We start from the raw sequence: 20,006 nt of genomic DNA on the forward strand, positions 1-20,006 counted from the left end.
AAATAAAAACAGAATAAAAAGAAGAGCCTAGGAAAAAAGTTTGAAAACACAGATACAGACACATAGTCACACAGAAAATTCCAATTAGAAACTATAAAAAAATCATCCTGAGTAAGGTATCCCAGATATGGGAAAATAAATGTGATATATATTCACTTACATATAAATATTAGCTTTTAAGTCAGTGATAATCAAACTACAATCCTGAGGACCACAGAGCATAGTTAGAGAAAGGGATTAGAAAGAAGAACATATTTTATTAGGAGAGGAATAAGTATAGATGGTAAAGAAGCTGTAATAGAAAAATCAAGTATAGGGAGTATAGGGATAATGTCCTGTGTACTATGTGGGATAATCACCTGTCAAGTAAAAGCTAATGGACAATAAAATGAGGCGGGTTTAGAAGACAGGGCTTCTGGTTGGGATTTCTGGTTGGGAATTCTGGGTAGGAGATAGACAGGAGAAAAAAATTAGAAGTTGGAAGAGACAGACACAAGAAGATGAGAAGAGGAAACTAGCTGTGTAGCTGAACTCAGGGTAGAATAAATAAAAAGATAGTAAGTTAAGAGATATTAGGGGAACCATGTAACAAGACTACCAGGAGGCAGTCTATATCTGTTTTAAACCTAAAATGATTTTCCCAGTCTTATTCAGAGAATTAGATGGAGATGAAATAAATCCACAGGATTATCAAGAATTCAGATGGTAGCATATAGATACATATTTTAAAAATATTTAAGGAAGCAGTAAAGATCTATGGTATATAGTCAATGTATGCAAAAACAAATACTCAATAACCAATAATTCAAAAACATTCAGAGTTTGATGACAGCCATCTTAAAGCTTGGCCCTCAATTGCAATGGCTATCATGGAAAAACAAATAAGACCAGAGACATTGATATTGTAAAGAATCAACTACTATACAAAGGTTCACATTTTAAATTAAGAGTACAGATTACTGCTTATGGTTCCATCCTAGAACAATGCAGTAATATCTATAAATGTTTGGGACAAGGCTGAATAATGAGATAACTCAAATTTCAAATGCTCATTGCTAAGTCTGTGAAAGTTCAGGACATCTCTTAAAGGACTGTAGACAAGCAATTTATAAGGATACATTCTTCTATAATAATAATTCATGAGGAAAGTTTCCTATGAAATATGAAAGATGAAGAATCAGATATAAGACTCATGAATGGAGATCATTCAAAGATATTGAAGGAAATTCCTACGGGGCTTCACTGAACATCCTACCCACAAAAAAAACAAAAACAAAAACAAAAAAAAACAAAAACAAACAAACAAACAAACAAAAAAACCTCAAGAGCCATTAGTTTTCTGTGCCCCAAGAAAAACCTATTTAGAAAAACAACTAGAAAATCAAAGACTATATCTGGAATGACCTACAATCCAGAAAGCAAGGGCATACCTATTACCCTGGTTTGAGGAATAGTAGCCATGATTATAAAGATTTTCTGAAAAGGAATTAAAAAAAAGAAGCTCAGGACCAGGCATGGTGGTATAATCCCAGAAGACAGAAACTGTATTCCGGAGATTGACATCAGGATGGCACCCAAATTTGGTACTATATAAAAATCACCTGCGTCACACTGGTTTTGAAGGCATGAACAGATCATGGAGAAGAGGTGAACCTTGAAAATATAAGATCCCAGGAAATGCCATTAATGAAGTTACATCCTCAGTTGCAGTTGACAACCCATGAATAAAGGAGACATGCAATGAACTTGAAAGCTTAGCACCACAAAGAAAGCCTATGAGAGGCTATTGGTAAAGCCTATTTATATTGGAAGATTAAGGGATGCTGGTGCCATAGAATGACTACCAAGAATAGTAGCAGCAGTTTAGTGGAGTCAACTAGAGTCTGAATTGTTACAAAGAGTAGAGCTGGAGAATTGACCCAAGACATTTGGAGGAAGCCAGAGGATCATGTGTGGATCAGAAACACTGGAACAAGAAGCTATGAAGTTGATGTTGCCTTGGAGACCCCAACATGTTAAAGATGCCAGAGTCATTGGATACCAGCCAAATAAAGGTGGTAACTGCCCAAGAGAAAGAACTGTGTTGCAGTCCACAAAGCTGAAAGGATTTGGACATCAGTCATAGAGATGCAGAATTTGCAGTTTACTTTTTTTTTTTTTTGGTCTTGTTTTCATTCAGTATTCCCTTACTATGATGTTTTGGAATGGAAATGTATATCCTGTGAGGTTGAAAGTATGTCACCTGATTTTTGAATTTTGATTTTATAAGGAATTACAATTAAGACATTACATGCATTTGAGAAGAGACTTTGAACTGCGGAATTTTAACATTGTTGAGACTACTATAAATTACAGGCACTTTTGAAGTTGGACTGAATATATTTTGCATTATGCTATGGCTAGGTTTTCCCCCATTAGTCTCTTGAGTTTGTACAATCCTATGTCTCACAATTAATCTTAAATTGTTTATGATTTAAAAATGTTTATGGTGTAAAAGATATTTATAGGTTGATATTGAGTTATGATAGAAAAATATTTAGTTACAGACTTATTGACCCACAAAGATAGGATAGGAAGTAAAATACTTTCTCCACGGTTACCAAATGCACATGGACTAGATATTGTGAATGTAATTCTTACGTGATAGTTTTTCTAATTGCTCTTATTGTACATAGGTTATTTATGTTAAAGGAAGAGCCTATTATTGAAATAAATGGAGGTGAAATAGGGACAATCTTATATGTACTGATTGGAAGAGAGTCCGGAGGGAGAAAAAATTTTAGACTGGGATGCAGAGGAGAGAGATGTAAGAAGACAAAGAGAGAGAGCAAGTCATGCAGCTGAACTCAGATTAGGACAAAATGGATAAATTAAGAGTTTGACAGGGATCTAGCAAGGCTTGTGGACTAGGCGTTTGTAAATAATATTGAGCCTCTGAATTTTTATTGGGCAGGAATGGAAAAACTTGAGGCAATAGGAGACAGGGGAGAGTTTTGTAGGAGGGGATACTGGGAAAGCACTTGAGTGGTAGTATGGAAACCTAATACAATTGAAGTTTCATATGCGTGTGTGTGTGTGTGTGTGTGTGTGTGTGTGTGTGTGTGTGTGTGTGTGTGTGTGTGTGTGCATTCTAAATGAAGTCATAAAATACTGGGGAGACACGATCAAACTGACCATCTTTTGTCAATAAGCTTCTTGTACATGTATTGAGTTGCATTTATCTGGGTTATTGGCCAAAGAGCCCCATGAGAAATCCAAAACAACCTAAGCTGTTGCCAAAACTACATGTTGCTCTCTGCAAACTGATGACAATTTGCCGCTGCTGAAGAAAACACCTAAAATATATGTGAAGATGTTGAGCTGGTGCTTACATAGAGCCTTCGCTCCTTATGTTCCACCATCTTTGATACAGAAAAGTACTCTTCATATTATCAAAAGAAGAATGTAAACAACCTAGCTACAAACTCTTTATCTAGAATTCTGAAAAAACTTACATACAAACAACCAAGCAAACAAACACTACTAATAATAAAAATTTGAATTACTTTTACTACATTAGCATTCAATGTAAGGTCTCTGCCAAAACTATCAATGAGGAAAGTAAATGTTTATACTGAAAGCCATGTCCTGTGTCATATTTTACGTATCATTTCTGTAGACTCAGAATCACAGATTATAGTAAAGGAAATGTTATAATGAGCCCAACCATTTGAAATCTGCTTCTTTCCATTCTGAAGCAGCAAGATTGACAAAGTGTTGAAATTTCCTTTTGATGATTCTTATAAGTTTGATTCTGCTTTGCTATTATAAAGAGTATTCTCCATGCATATAAAGATGTTCTGATCAAGGAATTAAGTAGTAGTACTGAAAGTAGAGTTTCTCATTATTTATAATGCCCCAGTATCAAAATTTTACTTCCTGTCCCTACAATCACATGCTCTATTGGTCTAGAAAGCTTAATTTAAAAGGAGGAAAGTGCTTCTGACAGAAGACAAAATGTATTGACTTGGAAGTCAATTCTTCTACCAGCCTCTCTGTAGATGCCACTAAATCAATAAGTAAAGCAGCAAGTTAATGTGCTGAGTGCTGTAATTAAGTCTAAGTACTGATGGGACATTAGATTGCAACTGCAGATGGAGAAAGGAGATAGTACACATATTAAATCTAGGAAATTTTTGGCCTCTACTTTACCATGCCCTTAGATAGTGCAGCAATTAATTTAGTTACAAATAGTAGTGTTAATACCCACTCAAAGAAGGAATTTTCAATACCCTGTAAGCTCATGGAGTGAGAGATATTTGAATCATGTTAATTTGAAAAAAATATTAACCTGTAAAAACTATTGTAAGTTTGTCCAAGACTCAAGAGCAAGAGAAAGAAATACCCTAGACATAAAAAGTAATTTGGTAAAAGGACCATGAATAAACATTTCTAGACATAGACAAAGAGGTGGATAAGAGACATGTGACAGGGGTAAGAGTATATCATCGTTCCATAATAAGGGTATGTAAACTTAATATGCAATGTGCCATCAGCTCACTTCAATAATATCAAATACTTTGTCATTAGAAAATGCAAACTAGAGCTGCATTAAGACTACATTTCCTATGCACCAGGATTACCATAGTTTTTAAATGAAAATATATCAGTACAGTTGTGAAAAAGTAGAGTCTACATAGATTTCAAATATGTAAGTCAATTGAGAAAATTACCACTTTTTGTTCCTATATAAATTAAACAAAAATTTTATATAACCCAGCAATTATATCTCTATGTAAATACAAATTATTAAGGGCAGCTCTATTTATGGTTTCAGAACTCATATGTTTTGTGAGTGAAGAATGGAAATGAAACACTTTTTTTATTTTTAAAAGTTTTTATAGGTTCTTTGTGAATTTTACGCCATTTACCCCTATCCCGCTGATCTCCCATTTGCATTATAACCACCCTCTACTGTTGTAATATCCCCCCTACAACAGAGAAAAATAATCTTATTGTGGAAGCTACAGTGTTTCGCAATATACTCCACATCAAAGTATACTCCCTTGTCCAAATTTTCTTGCTTGAAAATGTTCACTTAAATGAATCACTGGACTGGAATAAAGCCTCTGGCTTTTGCTTCTCTGTTGATACTAGAACCTCATTGGGACCCCGTTTAGATATTCTGTTGTTGCCCTGTGTCAGATTCAGTAAATTTTGATCTATAGGACCAGAGCCTTCATGTACTCCAGCAATTCCTCAGTAGGGTATATATTGGGGTAGATCAAATCAAAGCCCTCTATCTGGGCCTGAGAGGTATCTAAACTGGACAGCCCTCAAGCTTTCCTACTCTCACACCACTGGGGCCATCTCATCAACTTCCCTTGCTACTAGGACCAATTATACCCTGCTGCCCAGGCAGGGTACAAGACACAATTTCCCAAGCATTGCATCCAGAAAGGGAAATGGCCAGTTCTCCCACTCTCATGACCCAGTGACAATTCTGCATGCCATAAATGGCAAGAAATTGGAGAGAAAAAGAGGCCATCTCTCACTTGTCCATACCAGTATACAGAAGATAAGAAATAGGGCCAGTTCTTCTAAACTCATGCCCTCTGGGACAGCTTACCTGCAACCCCAACACTCAGTGTCAAGAGCCATAAATGGACAAGCAAATAATTAGCAGGTCATCATCCTGGGATGGCACTATATAACCTGCAATTGGTTAGCCCTTCTTAAGCAAGGCTGTAAGGGATTTATTTTAAGAAATATTCCTGTTTTGAAAATGCTTTTCCTGTCGTTATTATTAAGCACATATTACAATCATTAAGTAATAGCACACCCCTTTGGAGCAGATCTCTGCAGATCTATGAAGATGTAAGTCTTGTAGTGATGTTATATAGACAAATAGATGACTTCTTAAATCTTAATAATGATCCTATAAGAACCTCTAAAATTATAACAGTAATTATTAAGTCCTTTTATAGTGGAACTGCTGTTAAGTCTTTTTCTGATAGTGAAAACTGCAGTGAGAACTCTGCCAGTTCTTTGCTCTTAAATGCTAACCAAACTTTCTCCTATTCTGAGAACATTCCAAGAGGTTATAAAACAATTAACCAAAGGTCCTAAAAAGGGGACTAAAGATTCATTATAGGTGCTAGGAAAGAAGATAAAATATCGACTGTGTTTATCTATACAAAACTTCACTAAAAACTTAGTTATGCTTTTTTATTTATTTTTTATTTTTTTTAACTTGAGTATTTCTTATTTACATTTCGAGTGTTATTCCCTTTCCCGGTTTACAGGCCAACATCCCCCTAATCCCTCCCTCTCCCCTTCTTTATGGCTGTTCCCCTCCCCATCCTCCCCCCATTTCCGCCCTCCCCCAACAATCACCTTCAGTCTTAGCAGGACCCAGGGCTTCCCCTTACACTGATGATCTTACTAGGATATTCAATGCTATCTATGAGGTCAGAGTCCAGGGTCAGTCCATGTATAGTCTTTAGGTAGTGGCTTAGTCCCTGGAAGCTCTGGTTGCTTGGCATTGTTGTTCATATGGGGTCTCGAGCCCCTTCAAGCTCTTCCAGTTCTTTCTCTGATTCCTTCAATGGGGGTCCTATTCTCAGTTCAGTGGTTTGCTTAGTTATGCTTTTAAACCTTCAGTAAACCTGTGGAGCTGTGACGGGTGATGGATGTTTAGCCAGATAATTACTATTAATGGATATGCACGTAAACATTCTCTGTTGTAAACTTCTATTTCAATTTATGATTTGATTTTTAGTGTGAACTTGTGATGAACTTTGTGCCATGTGATGATGTATTCTGAAAGATGTTTAAGTACTAAGGACAAAAAGAAGAGTCAGAAAAAAACTGAACTGAGAAGAACCAAGCTGAGGAATTGAGCTGAGAAGTTTTTAGATAGAACACTTTTTAGGAAGAACTGAACTCAAGAGGAAATTAAAAGTATAGGCATATCATTGGGAGGATAGGCATTGAGATTAAGAGCATTATTGGGACATCCTATCGGGAAGAGAGAGCAAGAATAGGAAGAGAATGCAGAGTGGAATAACTTAGAGACTATAGGTAACATAAAACACTAAGAGAGCAATGTTCAGAATGCAGAGGGAAAGGTGAAAAAAGAAGCTGCAGAGAGCAGAAGGAGCAGGCAGGTTTCTCCTTACCATGGGACAGAACAGGTCCTTTCTTAATAATGAGGCAGGCTGTCTTATTAAAAGGAACAAGCCTTTATCTTACAAACTTGGGTTTAATTCATTTAGCATTAAAAGTATAGAAAATTTTCCTTTCTCTATGCAATGAAGATTGGAGCTCATTTTTCATCCAGAAAGTGTGAGTTCTTCCTGCACCAGTGCTTGGTCTTTTACTCCATATGCATATGTAAGCATGGATGTGTGTGTAAGTATGTAATTTTGAAAATCTATTCAAGTGTGTGTTTAAGAATGTTACTGTGAGAATGCATGCAAGCTGGGCTGTACTGGTTTGAGTGAAAATGTATAAATGCTCATTCATGAATTTGTATATAAACCTCTAGAAGCTTATGCACATTTCCCTATGTAAAAGTTTTTTTTTTTTTCTTTTGCAAGCTCTATTCACTTCTCTTGGTTCAATAGAAGTTTATTGCTCCAAACTTCCCTCCTAGCCAGACAAACAAGAGAGATAGGGGTGAAAGGGAAAAGGCTTTGGCAATTAATCCTTTACTTTATCTCCTGCTGTTTTAGAATTAGGTGCTAAGTGCCATAGACTGCAGTTTCTGGCCTCAGAGGAACACAGATGGTTGGTCAGCTGCAGTAGCATAGTAACTTAGACAAGATGAGTAAATCAACTACAGTAGCATAACAACTTAGATAAGTAAGCTTATTATACAGCAACCCTAAATAACTCATAATACAAAATCTTAAGTCTCTGCTGATACTCTTCCACCTCAGCTGTCTCAAGAAGAACCAACAAGAAAGAAGACCTACCCTGGGGCTGGCCCCCTGCAACTCAGAGCCAGCTCTACTGTGCTGCCTAGGCAACATGCAGGCCCTGCTCTCCTGAGTGCTGAATCAGGTGAGGGACTGGGCAAGATCATCCACTCTGATAACCTTGGGAGGGGTCACCCATAAAGAAGGGGAGGGGGGAGGGGGATGTTTGCCTGGAAACCAGGAAAGGGAATAACACTCATCCTGAGTGAGGTAACCCAATCACAGAAAAACACACATGGTATGCACTCATTGATAAGTGGCTATTAGCCCAAATGCTTGAATTACCCTAGATGCCTAGAACAAATGAAATTCAAGACAGATGATCAAAATGTAAATGCTTCACTCCTTCTTTAAAAGGGGAACAAGAATACCCTTGGCATGGAATAGGGAGGCAAAGATTAAAACAGAGACTGAAGGAACACCCATTCAGAGCCTGCCCCACATGTGGCCCATACATATACAGCCACCCAATTAGACAAGATGGATGAAGCAAAGAAGTGCAGGCCGATAGGAGCCGGATGTAGATCGCTCCTGAGAGACACAGCCAGAATACAGCAAACACAGAGGCGAATGCCAGCAGCAAACCACTGAACTGAGAATAGGACCCCCGTTGAAGGAATCAGAGAAAGAACTGGAAAAGCTTGAAGGGGCTGGAGACCCCATATGAACAACAATGCCAAACAACCAGAGCTTCCAGGGACTAAGTCACTACCTAAAGACTATACATGGACTGACCCTGGACTCTGACCTCATAGGTAGCAATGAATATCCTAGTAAGAGCACCAGCGGAAGGGGAAGCCCTGGGTCCTGCTAAGACTGAACCCCCAGTGAACTAGACTGTTGGGGGGAGGTCGGCAATGGGGGGAGGATGGGGAGGGGAACAGCCATAAGGAAGGGGAGGGGGGAGGGGATGTTTCCCCGGAAACCGGGAAAGGGAATAACACTCAAAATGTATATAAGAAATAATCAAGTTAATAAAAAAAAATGTTAGGCAACTAATCATTATGATGTTCATAGGTCAGAACCCTGAAAATAGATAAAAGTTTTCTCTTCTCTGCCCTCTACTGACACAATGCCTCTGGGGCAGGAACACTTTTTTTTAAACCAAATTTAAGTAACATCTAGATATAAAACAGATTTTTGCTTTATACTGTATATGAAAGTTATCCCAGAATGTACAACTCATTTAATTTTGATTAATATATCAGCAAAGTATCTCTGATCATATTAAAAACATAAAAGATAAGAGAAAACAAAATTAACTTCATCTAAATTAAAAATACCTGTTAATCAATGAGAAAAATAACTTTAAACATTTACAGAATAATAATTTTATAGTATTTATAATGGATAAAAACACATATAGGAATAGTAAGATGGCTCAGAGACCAGTGTTCTTGGTTCAATCCCTGTCATTAACAAAGTAGAAGGAAAGAATCTACTGCCTCAAATTTTCCTCTGAACTTCACAACCATTTACATATTTACATACATTCAAACACACACACACACACACACACACATACACACACACACACACACACACACACACACACACAAAGGATCCTCCAGGCTCCTGGACTCCTCTGTTCTCTGAGTCCTTATCAATGAAATTATAGGAAGAGCTCACTCTGCAGCCTGTGGCACTCAATTTTTTCTAAGACGGTGTTTATTGACCATTGGATTGGATTAAGAAATGTATGATTGTGTATTATGGGACTTCTTGACATAGTAAAAAATCAGAACTCTGATGTCATAAATGGATTAAGCCTTTAATGAAGTTTGGTGAGTAAATAACAATTTGTGCCATTAGTGTATGTTGTACTGTTTGATTCCATTGCCATAGACTCTGTCCCTTGCCTTTAAATATTGATACAACATAATACAACTCCTTCCAGTTCTTCTATTGCTATTTGATGGCAATGAAATCATTGAAATCATATGTATTTGTTATGTGAATTAAAAAGAGTAAATGTGAAATTATACAAGCATAAAAAGTAGAGTTGGCCATCTATCTGGTCTCCATCTGCACCCAGAGTTCGGGCTGTCCAAAGGCCCTCCTTTTCTAAAGGCTCTTCAGAGAGAGCTGGTCTCAAAAGAATGCTCTTGCTCCTGGGCCCACAGATAAAACACCACTTTCACTCTTATAACTGTCCAAAGGGGGACCATCCAGAAACACACAAAGCATAGGAAACACAGAGCAGTCTGGGGCAGGACCAGGAGCTAAAACTGTCCTACAAACATCTATAACCAAATTCTGCCCTAAGAGAGCTTCTCTCCTTGGAGTGCTCTTACTCCTAGGCCCACAGATGGGACCCCACTTTTCCACCAGTGACTACCTAAAGAGGGACCCACCAAGAATTCACAGAGCACAGGAAACACAGAGCAGCATGAGACAGGATGCATCCAGTTTCCATCTGTGTCCAGAGCTGAGGCTGTTCCAAGGCCCTTCATGCAAGAATTCTGCCTGGAGAGAGCTGGTCTCACAGGAATTATCTCAATCCTAAGATCACAGGCTTACAGGCCCATAGGAGGGACAAGCTCCAGTCAGAGACAGGAAGACTAGCACCAGAAATATTCAGATGACAAGAGGCAAGCACAAGAACATAAACAACAGAATCCTAGTATACTGGGCATCATCCGAGCTCAGTTCTCCAACTGCAGCAAATTCTGGATACCCCAACACACCAGAAAAGCAAAATTTGAATTTAAAATCACATCTCAGGATGATGATAGAGGACCTTAAGATGGACAGAAATAGTTTCCTTAAAGAAATACAGGAGAACACAGATAAACAAGTAGAAATCCTTAAAGAAGAAGAAAAAAATCCATTAAAGAATTACAGGAAAACAAAACCAAACAGGTAAAGGAACTGAAGAAAGCCATCCAGGATCTAAAAATGGAAATAGAAACAATAAAGAAATAACAAAGAGCGACAAACCTGGGATAGAAAATCTAGGAAAGAGATCAGCAGTTATAGATAGAAACATCACCAATAGAATAAAGAGATAGAAGATAAAATCTCAGAGGCTGAAGATACCATAGAAAACATTGACACAATAGTCAAAGAAAATTCAAAGAAAACCAGGACACAATGAGAAGACCAAACCTAATGATAATATGTATAGAAGAGAGTGAAGATTTGCAACTTAAAGGTCCAGTGAATATCTTCAACTAAATTATAGGAAAAAACTCTCCTAACTTAAAAAAAAGAGATGACCATGAACTCAGAGGAAGTCTACAGAACTCCCAGAAACTCCATTACAAAACCAAATTGATACGTATCTTCAAAGAAATGCAACCTAGAAAGGATACTACATGGAAAACTGCAAAACAGGGAGGAAAACTTCACCTTAGAAAAAGCAAGAAAGTAATCTTCTTGCAAAAACCCAAAAGAAGATAGCCATACAAAATTCTACCTCTAACAATACAAATAAGAGGGAACAAAATTCACTATTCCTTATTATCTATTTACATCAATGGACTCAATTCCCCAATTAAAAAAAAAAAAAAACAAAAAAAAAACAACCTAGACCTACATTAAGAGGACTCAGAAACTCAGAATTTTGCTGAATAAAGGAAACACACCTCAGTGACAAAGACAAACACTACCTCAAAGTAAAGGACTGGAAAACAATTTTCCAAGCAAATGGTCCAAAGTAACATGGTGGAGTAGTCATTGTAACATTGAATAGAAATGGCTTTCAACCCAAAGTTGAAGAAAAAAAAAAAGATAAAGAAGGACACTTAAACACTTCGTACTCATCAAAGGAAAACTCTACCAAGATGAACTCTCAATTCTTTACAGCTATGTTCCAAATGTAATTATGTCCATATTCATAAAAGAAACTTTACTAAAGCACAAAGCATATACTGTACCACACACAATAATAGTGGGAGACATCTATACCCCACTCTCAGCAATGGAGAGATCATGGAAACAGAAAGTAAGAGAGACCCAGTGAAACAAACTGAAGTTATGAACCAAAGGGATTTAACAGACATCTATAGAATATTTCATGCTGAAACAAAAGAATATAACTTCTTCTCAGCACCTCATGGCACCTTCTTCAAAATTGACAACATAATCTTCACACAGGCCTCAACACATATAAGGAGATTCAAATAGTCCCAGGCATCCTATCAGATCACCTAGCATTAAAGCTGGTCTTCAGTAACCACAAAAGCAAAAGAAAGCACTCATACATGTGGAAACTGAACAATGATCTCCTCAATTATCACTTGGTCAGGGAAGAAATAGAGAAAGAAATTAAAAACTTTTTAGAACTTAATAAAAATGAAGGCACAACATATCCAACCTTATGGGAAACACTGAAAGCAGTGCTAAGAGGAAAATTCATAACTCTGAGAGTGCTTCCAAAAATAAACAGGAGAGAACACATACATACTAACAGACTGAGAGCCAACCTGAAAGATCTAGAGCAAAAAGAAGCAAATGTGCCTAAGAGGTTTAGAAAGTAGGAAATACTCAAACTCAGAACTGAAATCAATCAAGTAGAAAGGAAAAGAACTCTACAAAATATCAATATAACCAAGATCTGTTTCTTTGAGAAAATCAACAAGATATATACATTTTTAGTCAGATTAACAAGAGAAAACAGAGACAGTATCCAAATTAACAAATTCAGAAATAAAAAGGGATATATAACTACAGAAAATGAGGAAGTTCAAAAAATCATCAGATCCTACTACAATAGCCTAAACTCAAAAACAAAAGAAAACAAAACAAAAAACAACAAAAAAAAAAACTGTAAAATCTGCATGAAAGGGACAGTTTTTTAGGCAGATACCAGGTACCAAGGTTAAATCAGGATCAGGTAAACCATCTAAACAACCCCATAACTCCTAAAGAAATAGAAGCAGTTTTAAATGTCTACCAAATAAAAAACCCAGAATGAAATATGTTTAGTGTAGAATTCTCTCAGGCATTCAAAGAAGACATTATACCAATACTCTTCAAAGTACACCACAAAATAGAAGCAAAAGGAACACAACCCAATCGATTCTTTGAGGCCACAGTTCAACTTATACCTAAATCCCACAAAGACCATAGAATGGAAGAGTATTTAAGATTAATATCCCTTATCATTATTCATGTAAAAATACTCGATATAATTCTTGCAAATTAATTCCAAGAAAATATCAAAATGATTAAGTTGGCTTCATCACAGTGATGAAAGGATGGTTCAATATATGAAAAACATATCAATGTAATTAAGATATAAACACACTCAAAGAAAAAACATTTGATCATTGATCATTTCATTAGATACTGAGAAAGCACTTGACAAAATTCAATAACTCTACTTGGTAAAAGGCTTGGAAGGATCAGAAATTCAAGGCCCACACCTAAATAAAATAAAAGCAATACACAGCAAACCTGTAGCTAACATGAAACTAAATAGAGAGAAAATTGAAGCAATCCCACTAAAATCACAGTCTAGAAAAGCCTGCCCATTCCCTCCCTACTTATTCAATATAGTCCTCAAAGTCTTAGCCAGAGCAATCAGAGCTCCCAGGGACTAAACCACCACCCAAAGAATACACATGGACACCAAGAGACCCATGGGTCCAGCTGCATATGTAACAGAGGATGTCCTTGTTGGGCACCAAAGGAAGGAGAAGCCCTTGATGTTGCCAAGGCTTGACCCCCCCCCCCATTGTAGTAGAATGTCAAGGCCAGGAGGTGGGAAGGGCTGGGTGGTTGCTTGGAGGAAAGGGGATAACATTTGAAATGTAAATATGAAAATCTCCAATGGGGAAAATAGAAAAAAGAAAAAAAAAAAGAAAGCAACCACAAAAGGGAAAAAAAAAGAGGGATGCAATGATGTTTCAATACACTGAAATTCATCCACATAATCCACTGTATTAAAAAAAAAAGAAAAAAAAACTAAGAGAAGAAAACCAAATGATAATCTAATCAGATGCTGAGAAAGCATTTGACAAAGTTCAGCATCCCTTTAGGATGAAAGTCTTGATAAGGAGGTTAGGAATTCAAGGCCCAAATCAAGTCAAAATATCTCTATTTCCAGATGATGTGATGTTCATAAGTGACCCCAAAAATGCCACTGGAGAATTCCTTATCCTGATGAAACAAAAAAACAAACAAAACTTCAGCAAAGAAGCAGGATATAAAATTAACTCAATGAAAGCAGTAGCCTTTATCAAAGGATAAACAGGCTTAGAAAGAAATTAGAGAAAAGAGAATCTCCACAATAGTCACAAACGATCTAAAATACCTTGGTGTGATTCTAACCGTGCATGTGAAAGATCTGTACAACAACAATTTTTAGTCTCTGAAGAAAGAAATTGAAGATCTCAAATGGAAAGATTTCCTTTGCTCATGGATTGGCAGGATTAATGTAGTAAAATGGCCATCTTACTGAAAGCATTATGCAGATTCAATACAAATCCCATCAAAACTCCAACTCAATTCTTCATAGGTTTAAAAAGAGCAATTTGCAAATTCATTTGGAATAACAAAAAATGTAGGATAGGAAAAACAACTCTCAACAATCAAAGACCTTCTGGGGGGAATCACCATCCCTGACCTCAAGCTGTATTACAGAGTAATAGTGATAAAACCTTCATAATATAGGTACAGACACAATCAGGTAGATCAGTGGAATAGAATAGAAGACTCAGAATTGAACCCATATTCCTATGGTCACCTGATCTTTGACAAAGGGTGGGAGGCAGTGCTTTCAACAACTGGGACTGGTTCATGGCAGTCAGCATATTAAAGAATGCAAATCGATCTAATCTCTTTTTTATTGTTTTGTATTACTTTTTAAAATTTACATTGCAAATGTCATCCCCTTTCCCGGTGGTTTCCCCTCCAGAATCACACTATCTTACTCACCCTCCCCCTGCTTCTATGAGTGTGTCCCCCTACCTACCCACCCATTCAATCTCACCTTACATGTTTGACATTCCCATTCATTGGGGCATAGAGCCTTGAAAGGAATAAGGGCCTCTTCCCTCCCATTAAGGCCCCACAATGCCATCCTTACCTTCTTGTACAAAGCTCAAGTCCAAGTGGATCAAGGACCTCCACATAAAATCAGATACACTGAAACTAATAAAAGAGAAGGTGGGGAAGAGCCTCACACAGAGTCACAGGGGAAATTTTTCTGAAGAGAACACCAATAATTCATGCTCTAAGATCAAGATTCAACTAATGGGACATCATAAAATTGCAAAGCATCTGTTAATGAATGGACGCTGTCAATAGGAAAACACAGCAACCAAGAGATTGGGAAAATATCTTTGCCAATTCTACATCCAATAGATGGCTAATGTCTAATATATATATATATATATATATATATATATATATATATATATATATATATATATATATATATAACTCAATAAATTGGACTCCAGAAAGCCAAATAATTCTATTAAAATTGGGGTACCAAGCCAAAGAATTTTCAACTGAGGAATATCGTATGGCTGAGAAGCACCTAAAGAAATAGATGTTCAACATCATTAGACATCAGGGAAATGCAAATCAAATCAACCTCACCAGTCAGAATAGCTAAGTCAAACACTTAGGTGACAGCAGATGCCAGTGAGGATGTAGATAAACAGGAACATTACTCCATTGTTAGTGGGATTGCAAGCTGGTACAACCACTCTGGAAATCAGTCTGTTGTTTCTCATAATATTTATCATAGTGCTACCTGAGGGCCCAGCTATACCAATCCTGGACATATACCCAAAAGATTCTCCAACGTTTAATAGGCACGAATGCTCCACTATATATATAGCAGCCTTATTTATAATAACTAGAAGCTAGAAATAACCCAGATATCCTTCAACAGAGAATGGATGTAGAAAATGTGGTACCTTAACAAAATGGACTACTACTCAGCTATTAAAAACAATTACTTCATGAACGTCTTAGGCAAATGGAACTAGAAAATATAATCCCGAGTGAGGTATCATAGTCACAAAAGAACACACACTGTATGCACCCACTGATAAGTGGATATTAGCCAAAAGCTCGGAATACCTAAGAAAAAATTCACAGATCATATGAAGCTCAAGATGAAGGAAGACCAAAATGTAGATGCTCCAGTCCTTCTTAGATGGGAGAAGAAAATACTCACAGGAGGAAATGCAGAGATGAAGAATGGAGTAGAGACTGAAGAAAAGATCATCCAGAGACTGCCCCACCTGGGGATCCATCCCATATGCAGCCACCAAAGCCAGTCCCTATTGCTGATGACAAGAAGTGCTTGCTCTCAGGAACCTGATAGGTCTGTCTCCTGAGAGGCTCTGCCAGACCCTTAATGATGCAGATTAATATGCTTGCAGGTAACCATCAGACTGAGCACTAGACCCCTAAGAAGGAGTTGAAGAAAGGACTAAAATAGTTGAAGCAGTTTGCATCCCCATAGAAAGAACAATATCAGTCAACCAGACTGCCAGATCTCCCAAGGACTAAACCACTAAACAGGGCATACAGTGGAGGGACGCCTGATCCCAACCACATATGTAACAGGAAATAGCATTGTCTGGCATCAATAGGAGTAGAAGCCCTTGGTCTTGTAAGGGCTAATTTTCCCAGTGTAGGGAAATGCCAGAATGTTGAGTGAGGAGTGGGTATGTGGGAAGGGGAACATCCCCATCGAAGCAAAGGGAGGGGAGATGGGGGAGGAGAACCGGTATAAGGGATAATGTTTCTAATGTAAATAATAAATTATGCAATAGAAAACAAAGCGTTGGTGAACTATTTATCGATTTTATAAATTGTACTAGAGAATTTTATTTTAAAATTGTTTTAACTAACATAATCACTTAAGTCAATAATTATGTAGGTTAATAAGATATTATGTCACAGTTTATTATATTTGAAAACAATATAAAATAGCATTTAGATTGGGTTAAATATATACAACTTTGTACATATGTATAATTACTTGTCTTAATTTTTTTTCCTAATCTAGGCTGAGTGTGGTCGTACATGTGTTTTTATTCTCTACTCTGGAGGTAGATGCAGGTATATATCATTGCGTTTGGGTCTTGCCTGGTAAACAAAGTAAGTTGTAGGCTCCTCAGTATAACATTTTGAGAAATGGAAAATTCTGCTCGATCATTGAATTACAAAAAAATGACTGATTACTTAATAGTAACATCTCCCCTATCCTAATCTAAATTTGATCTCAGCAATCCACTAAATTTGGAAGGAAAAAAATTCAACTCCTCAGTTTCTCTCTGACCTTCCCATATACATTAGGCACACATGTGTACAATACTAATAATCAAAAATGTTCATTAATTATATATTATCGTATATATATATATTCTGTGTATTATATAATATATTATGGAAAGTATTATAACACTATTACTTGCTTCAGAAATACATATTTGACACAGAGTAAAATTACATAGTTTGATTTTAGTTTTACTTTTGATTACATCATTAATATGACGAATATATCAACCAGCATTCAATTAGGCTTATAGTTTGTTTATTGAGATAGCAACTCATATAGCAAGATATTATTGGATTTAATATATAGTTGACTATATCCCTAGCTTTCTAATTCTCCTGTTTACAACCCCTGAATGCTTGAATTACATCTGTACACTACTAACTTCTGCTTCGTCTTAACTACATTTTAGTGCTCATAAAATAAGTAAGTTTGGAATTATACAATACAGCAAAAGAAGTATTCATGGAGAATAATTTAGCTATTTTAAAATTCTTATGGCACAGTGGTACATGTATTTTATGCTTTATAATTTGGTACTAATGTACAGAAAAATGAAGGGTACCTTGAAATGTATCTTCAAAGAAAATGAGAGAAATAGTTAAGTGCAATTTTGTCTCAGAAACTAAGATTTAAAATACTTAATGCAACAGAGATAAACAGGCACACAGAGATCAATTTTATTCACTTAGTGAATAAATAGCTACTTTCTAAGGAGATTCATATTGATAGTCATTTTGTATACCCTTCTTTTTGTAGTGAAGAGCTTTTGAAATTAAAGTAGTGAAACATGTAAAGAGTACAGGATGGATAGAGTACTTACGAGTTGTTAAAATGTGAATTAAGAGGTAAAAGGAAACATGAGATGTACTTCTAAAATTTGTCTCCTGAAATAAATAGTGTCAAGGACCAGCCTCAGCTTGGAGAGGGGTTCTGAGGAAGGAGTGTTTGAGAGCAACAAAACAAACAACTTGAGGTCAAATCATGGGTAGCAAGCTGATAATCTATGTTCTGTTTGAGACACATTTCTCGGTCTCTGTCTCTCCCAGTCTCTCTGTCTCTGTGTCTCTCTCACTCTTTGTGTATGTCTCTCTCTCTCCTTTTCTCTCTGTCTCTTCCTCTCTATCTTTCTGTGTGTATTACAGGGGTGTTCTGCTTGAGAAAGATTTTCTTGCAATTCTTAAAGCTTTCAAGATAGCAAATCTCTTATAGATCAAATGCCCAGTTTTTTATTTATATATCAATTCAGTTCTTACCCTGGGTTCCCCTTTGATTATCACATAAATGAGATCACCCTGCCTTTGTTAAGTACCAACAATAAGCTAGCTGGGTGGAATACCCACCCCCACATTAACATTGCTACAATTCCTGGGCCTAGAATTAACTCCTTCTGTTCCAGCTAAGCTTAAACTCAGGAATATGCCTGTCTTTGTATCTGTTTGCCTTTGTACCTATCTGACGAGCTGCCTCATAGTACAATTGCCTCTGTTTTCCAAAGTCTGTGAAACACATCATATAACTCACATTGTATCCTTATATTTTGCATAGTTGAGAAATGACATAGTTTTAAACTAATGTTTTCAAAGTTCTTTCCCACAGCATTAAGGGCTGTCCTAAAGGTTATAGTAGTCTACAATTTTGCTGAGACAACAACTACACTCTTACCTCCTGGATACATGTAGTCTATGATTATCATGCAATCATTAAGGTTGCCAGAGAGGACAGTCCTCAGAGAAAGAACATAAAAACATGTACATTATTAAACAAATAAGCCTTACACCCAGAGCAAACATTAACACTTGTAGGGGCCCTTGTCATGCTGGCTCTGTTCCTACCATGGCCAGGATCAACTTGGCAACATGGTAGCATGTATTAAATCTAATTTTTACATATTGTTTTGTTTTAAAATTGAAAGATATATTAATAAAACTTAAAACTCCTAAGATATTTGTAATGGACAGGACAATAAATTTGATATATTTCATTAAATTAATATATCTTAAAATTCCATGAAAGTTGAAAGCTTTTCTTAAACAAGTATGAAGTAGTTTGTAGTATGAATAGACTATATTTACTCTATTTATTCACCTAGTAGATTTCATGATGTCTACTCTAATGTTATACAAAACATTAAGAAGAATACATTATAATTTCCTTTTTTTAAAGAAATGGTTTTGGAGCTGGAGCTTTGACTTAATTATTGAAAGTGCTTGGTGCTCAGATTCCATATCTCGCATCTGACAACTGTCTACAAGTATTTTCAACGGTATCCAATTTCATTTTCTGGCTTCTGTGGGTACGTACATATTTGTGGTGAACATGCATATATTCAGTCACACACATACGAATAAAAAAAAATTTAACATGTTGATTCCCTGATTTATAACATTTACATCTGGATTTCCCCTAAATATTTTGTGAATAATTAAAGTATAATTAAAATTATAAGATTCAATTTTTTAAAATATTCTGATAGTCAGAGTACATAAAAATGGAATGAAATTTAAAATATAACATGTATATCATTTTACTGTAAATAAAATACCCATAAAACACATGTATATATTCATAATTTATAAAAATAGCTAAAATAATCATATGAATTTTCATGTGAAAGCTATGGAAATTTAAAAAACAAAGAAATAATACTATGTAACATCCCATCTGTAGTCCTCCACATTATCTCTGTTAAAAATGCTGACCTAGTGATAAAGCAAATATTATTGACCTCCAATTTTTTATGACTATCCAGAGAGCTATATACTATATACCTATATGACAAAAGCAAGCAAGTTTAT

The 20,006-nt window shown here is 36.3% G+C and overlaps 1 pseudogene; it reads right to left on the reverse strand.

The window, feature by feature from the left end:
- Positions 1–8,944: 8,944 nt before the first annotated feature.
- LOC120099509 (small nucleolar RNA SNORA17) lies at positions 8,945–9,049 on the reverse strand (annotated as a pseudogene).
- Between the last annotated feature and the right edge of the window lie 10,957 nt (positions 9,050–20,006).

This window comes from Rattus norvegicus, chromosome X, assembly GCF_036323735.1.
Source record: "Rattus norvegicus strain BN/NHsdMcwi chromosome X, GRCr8, whole genome shotgun sequence".
Lineage (NCBI taxonomy): Eukaryota > Metazoa > Chordata > Mammalia > Rodentia > Muridae > Rattus > Rattus norvegicus.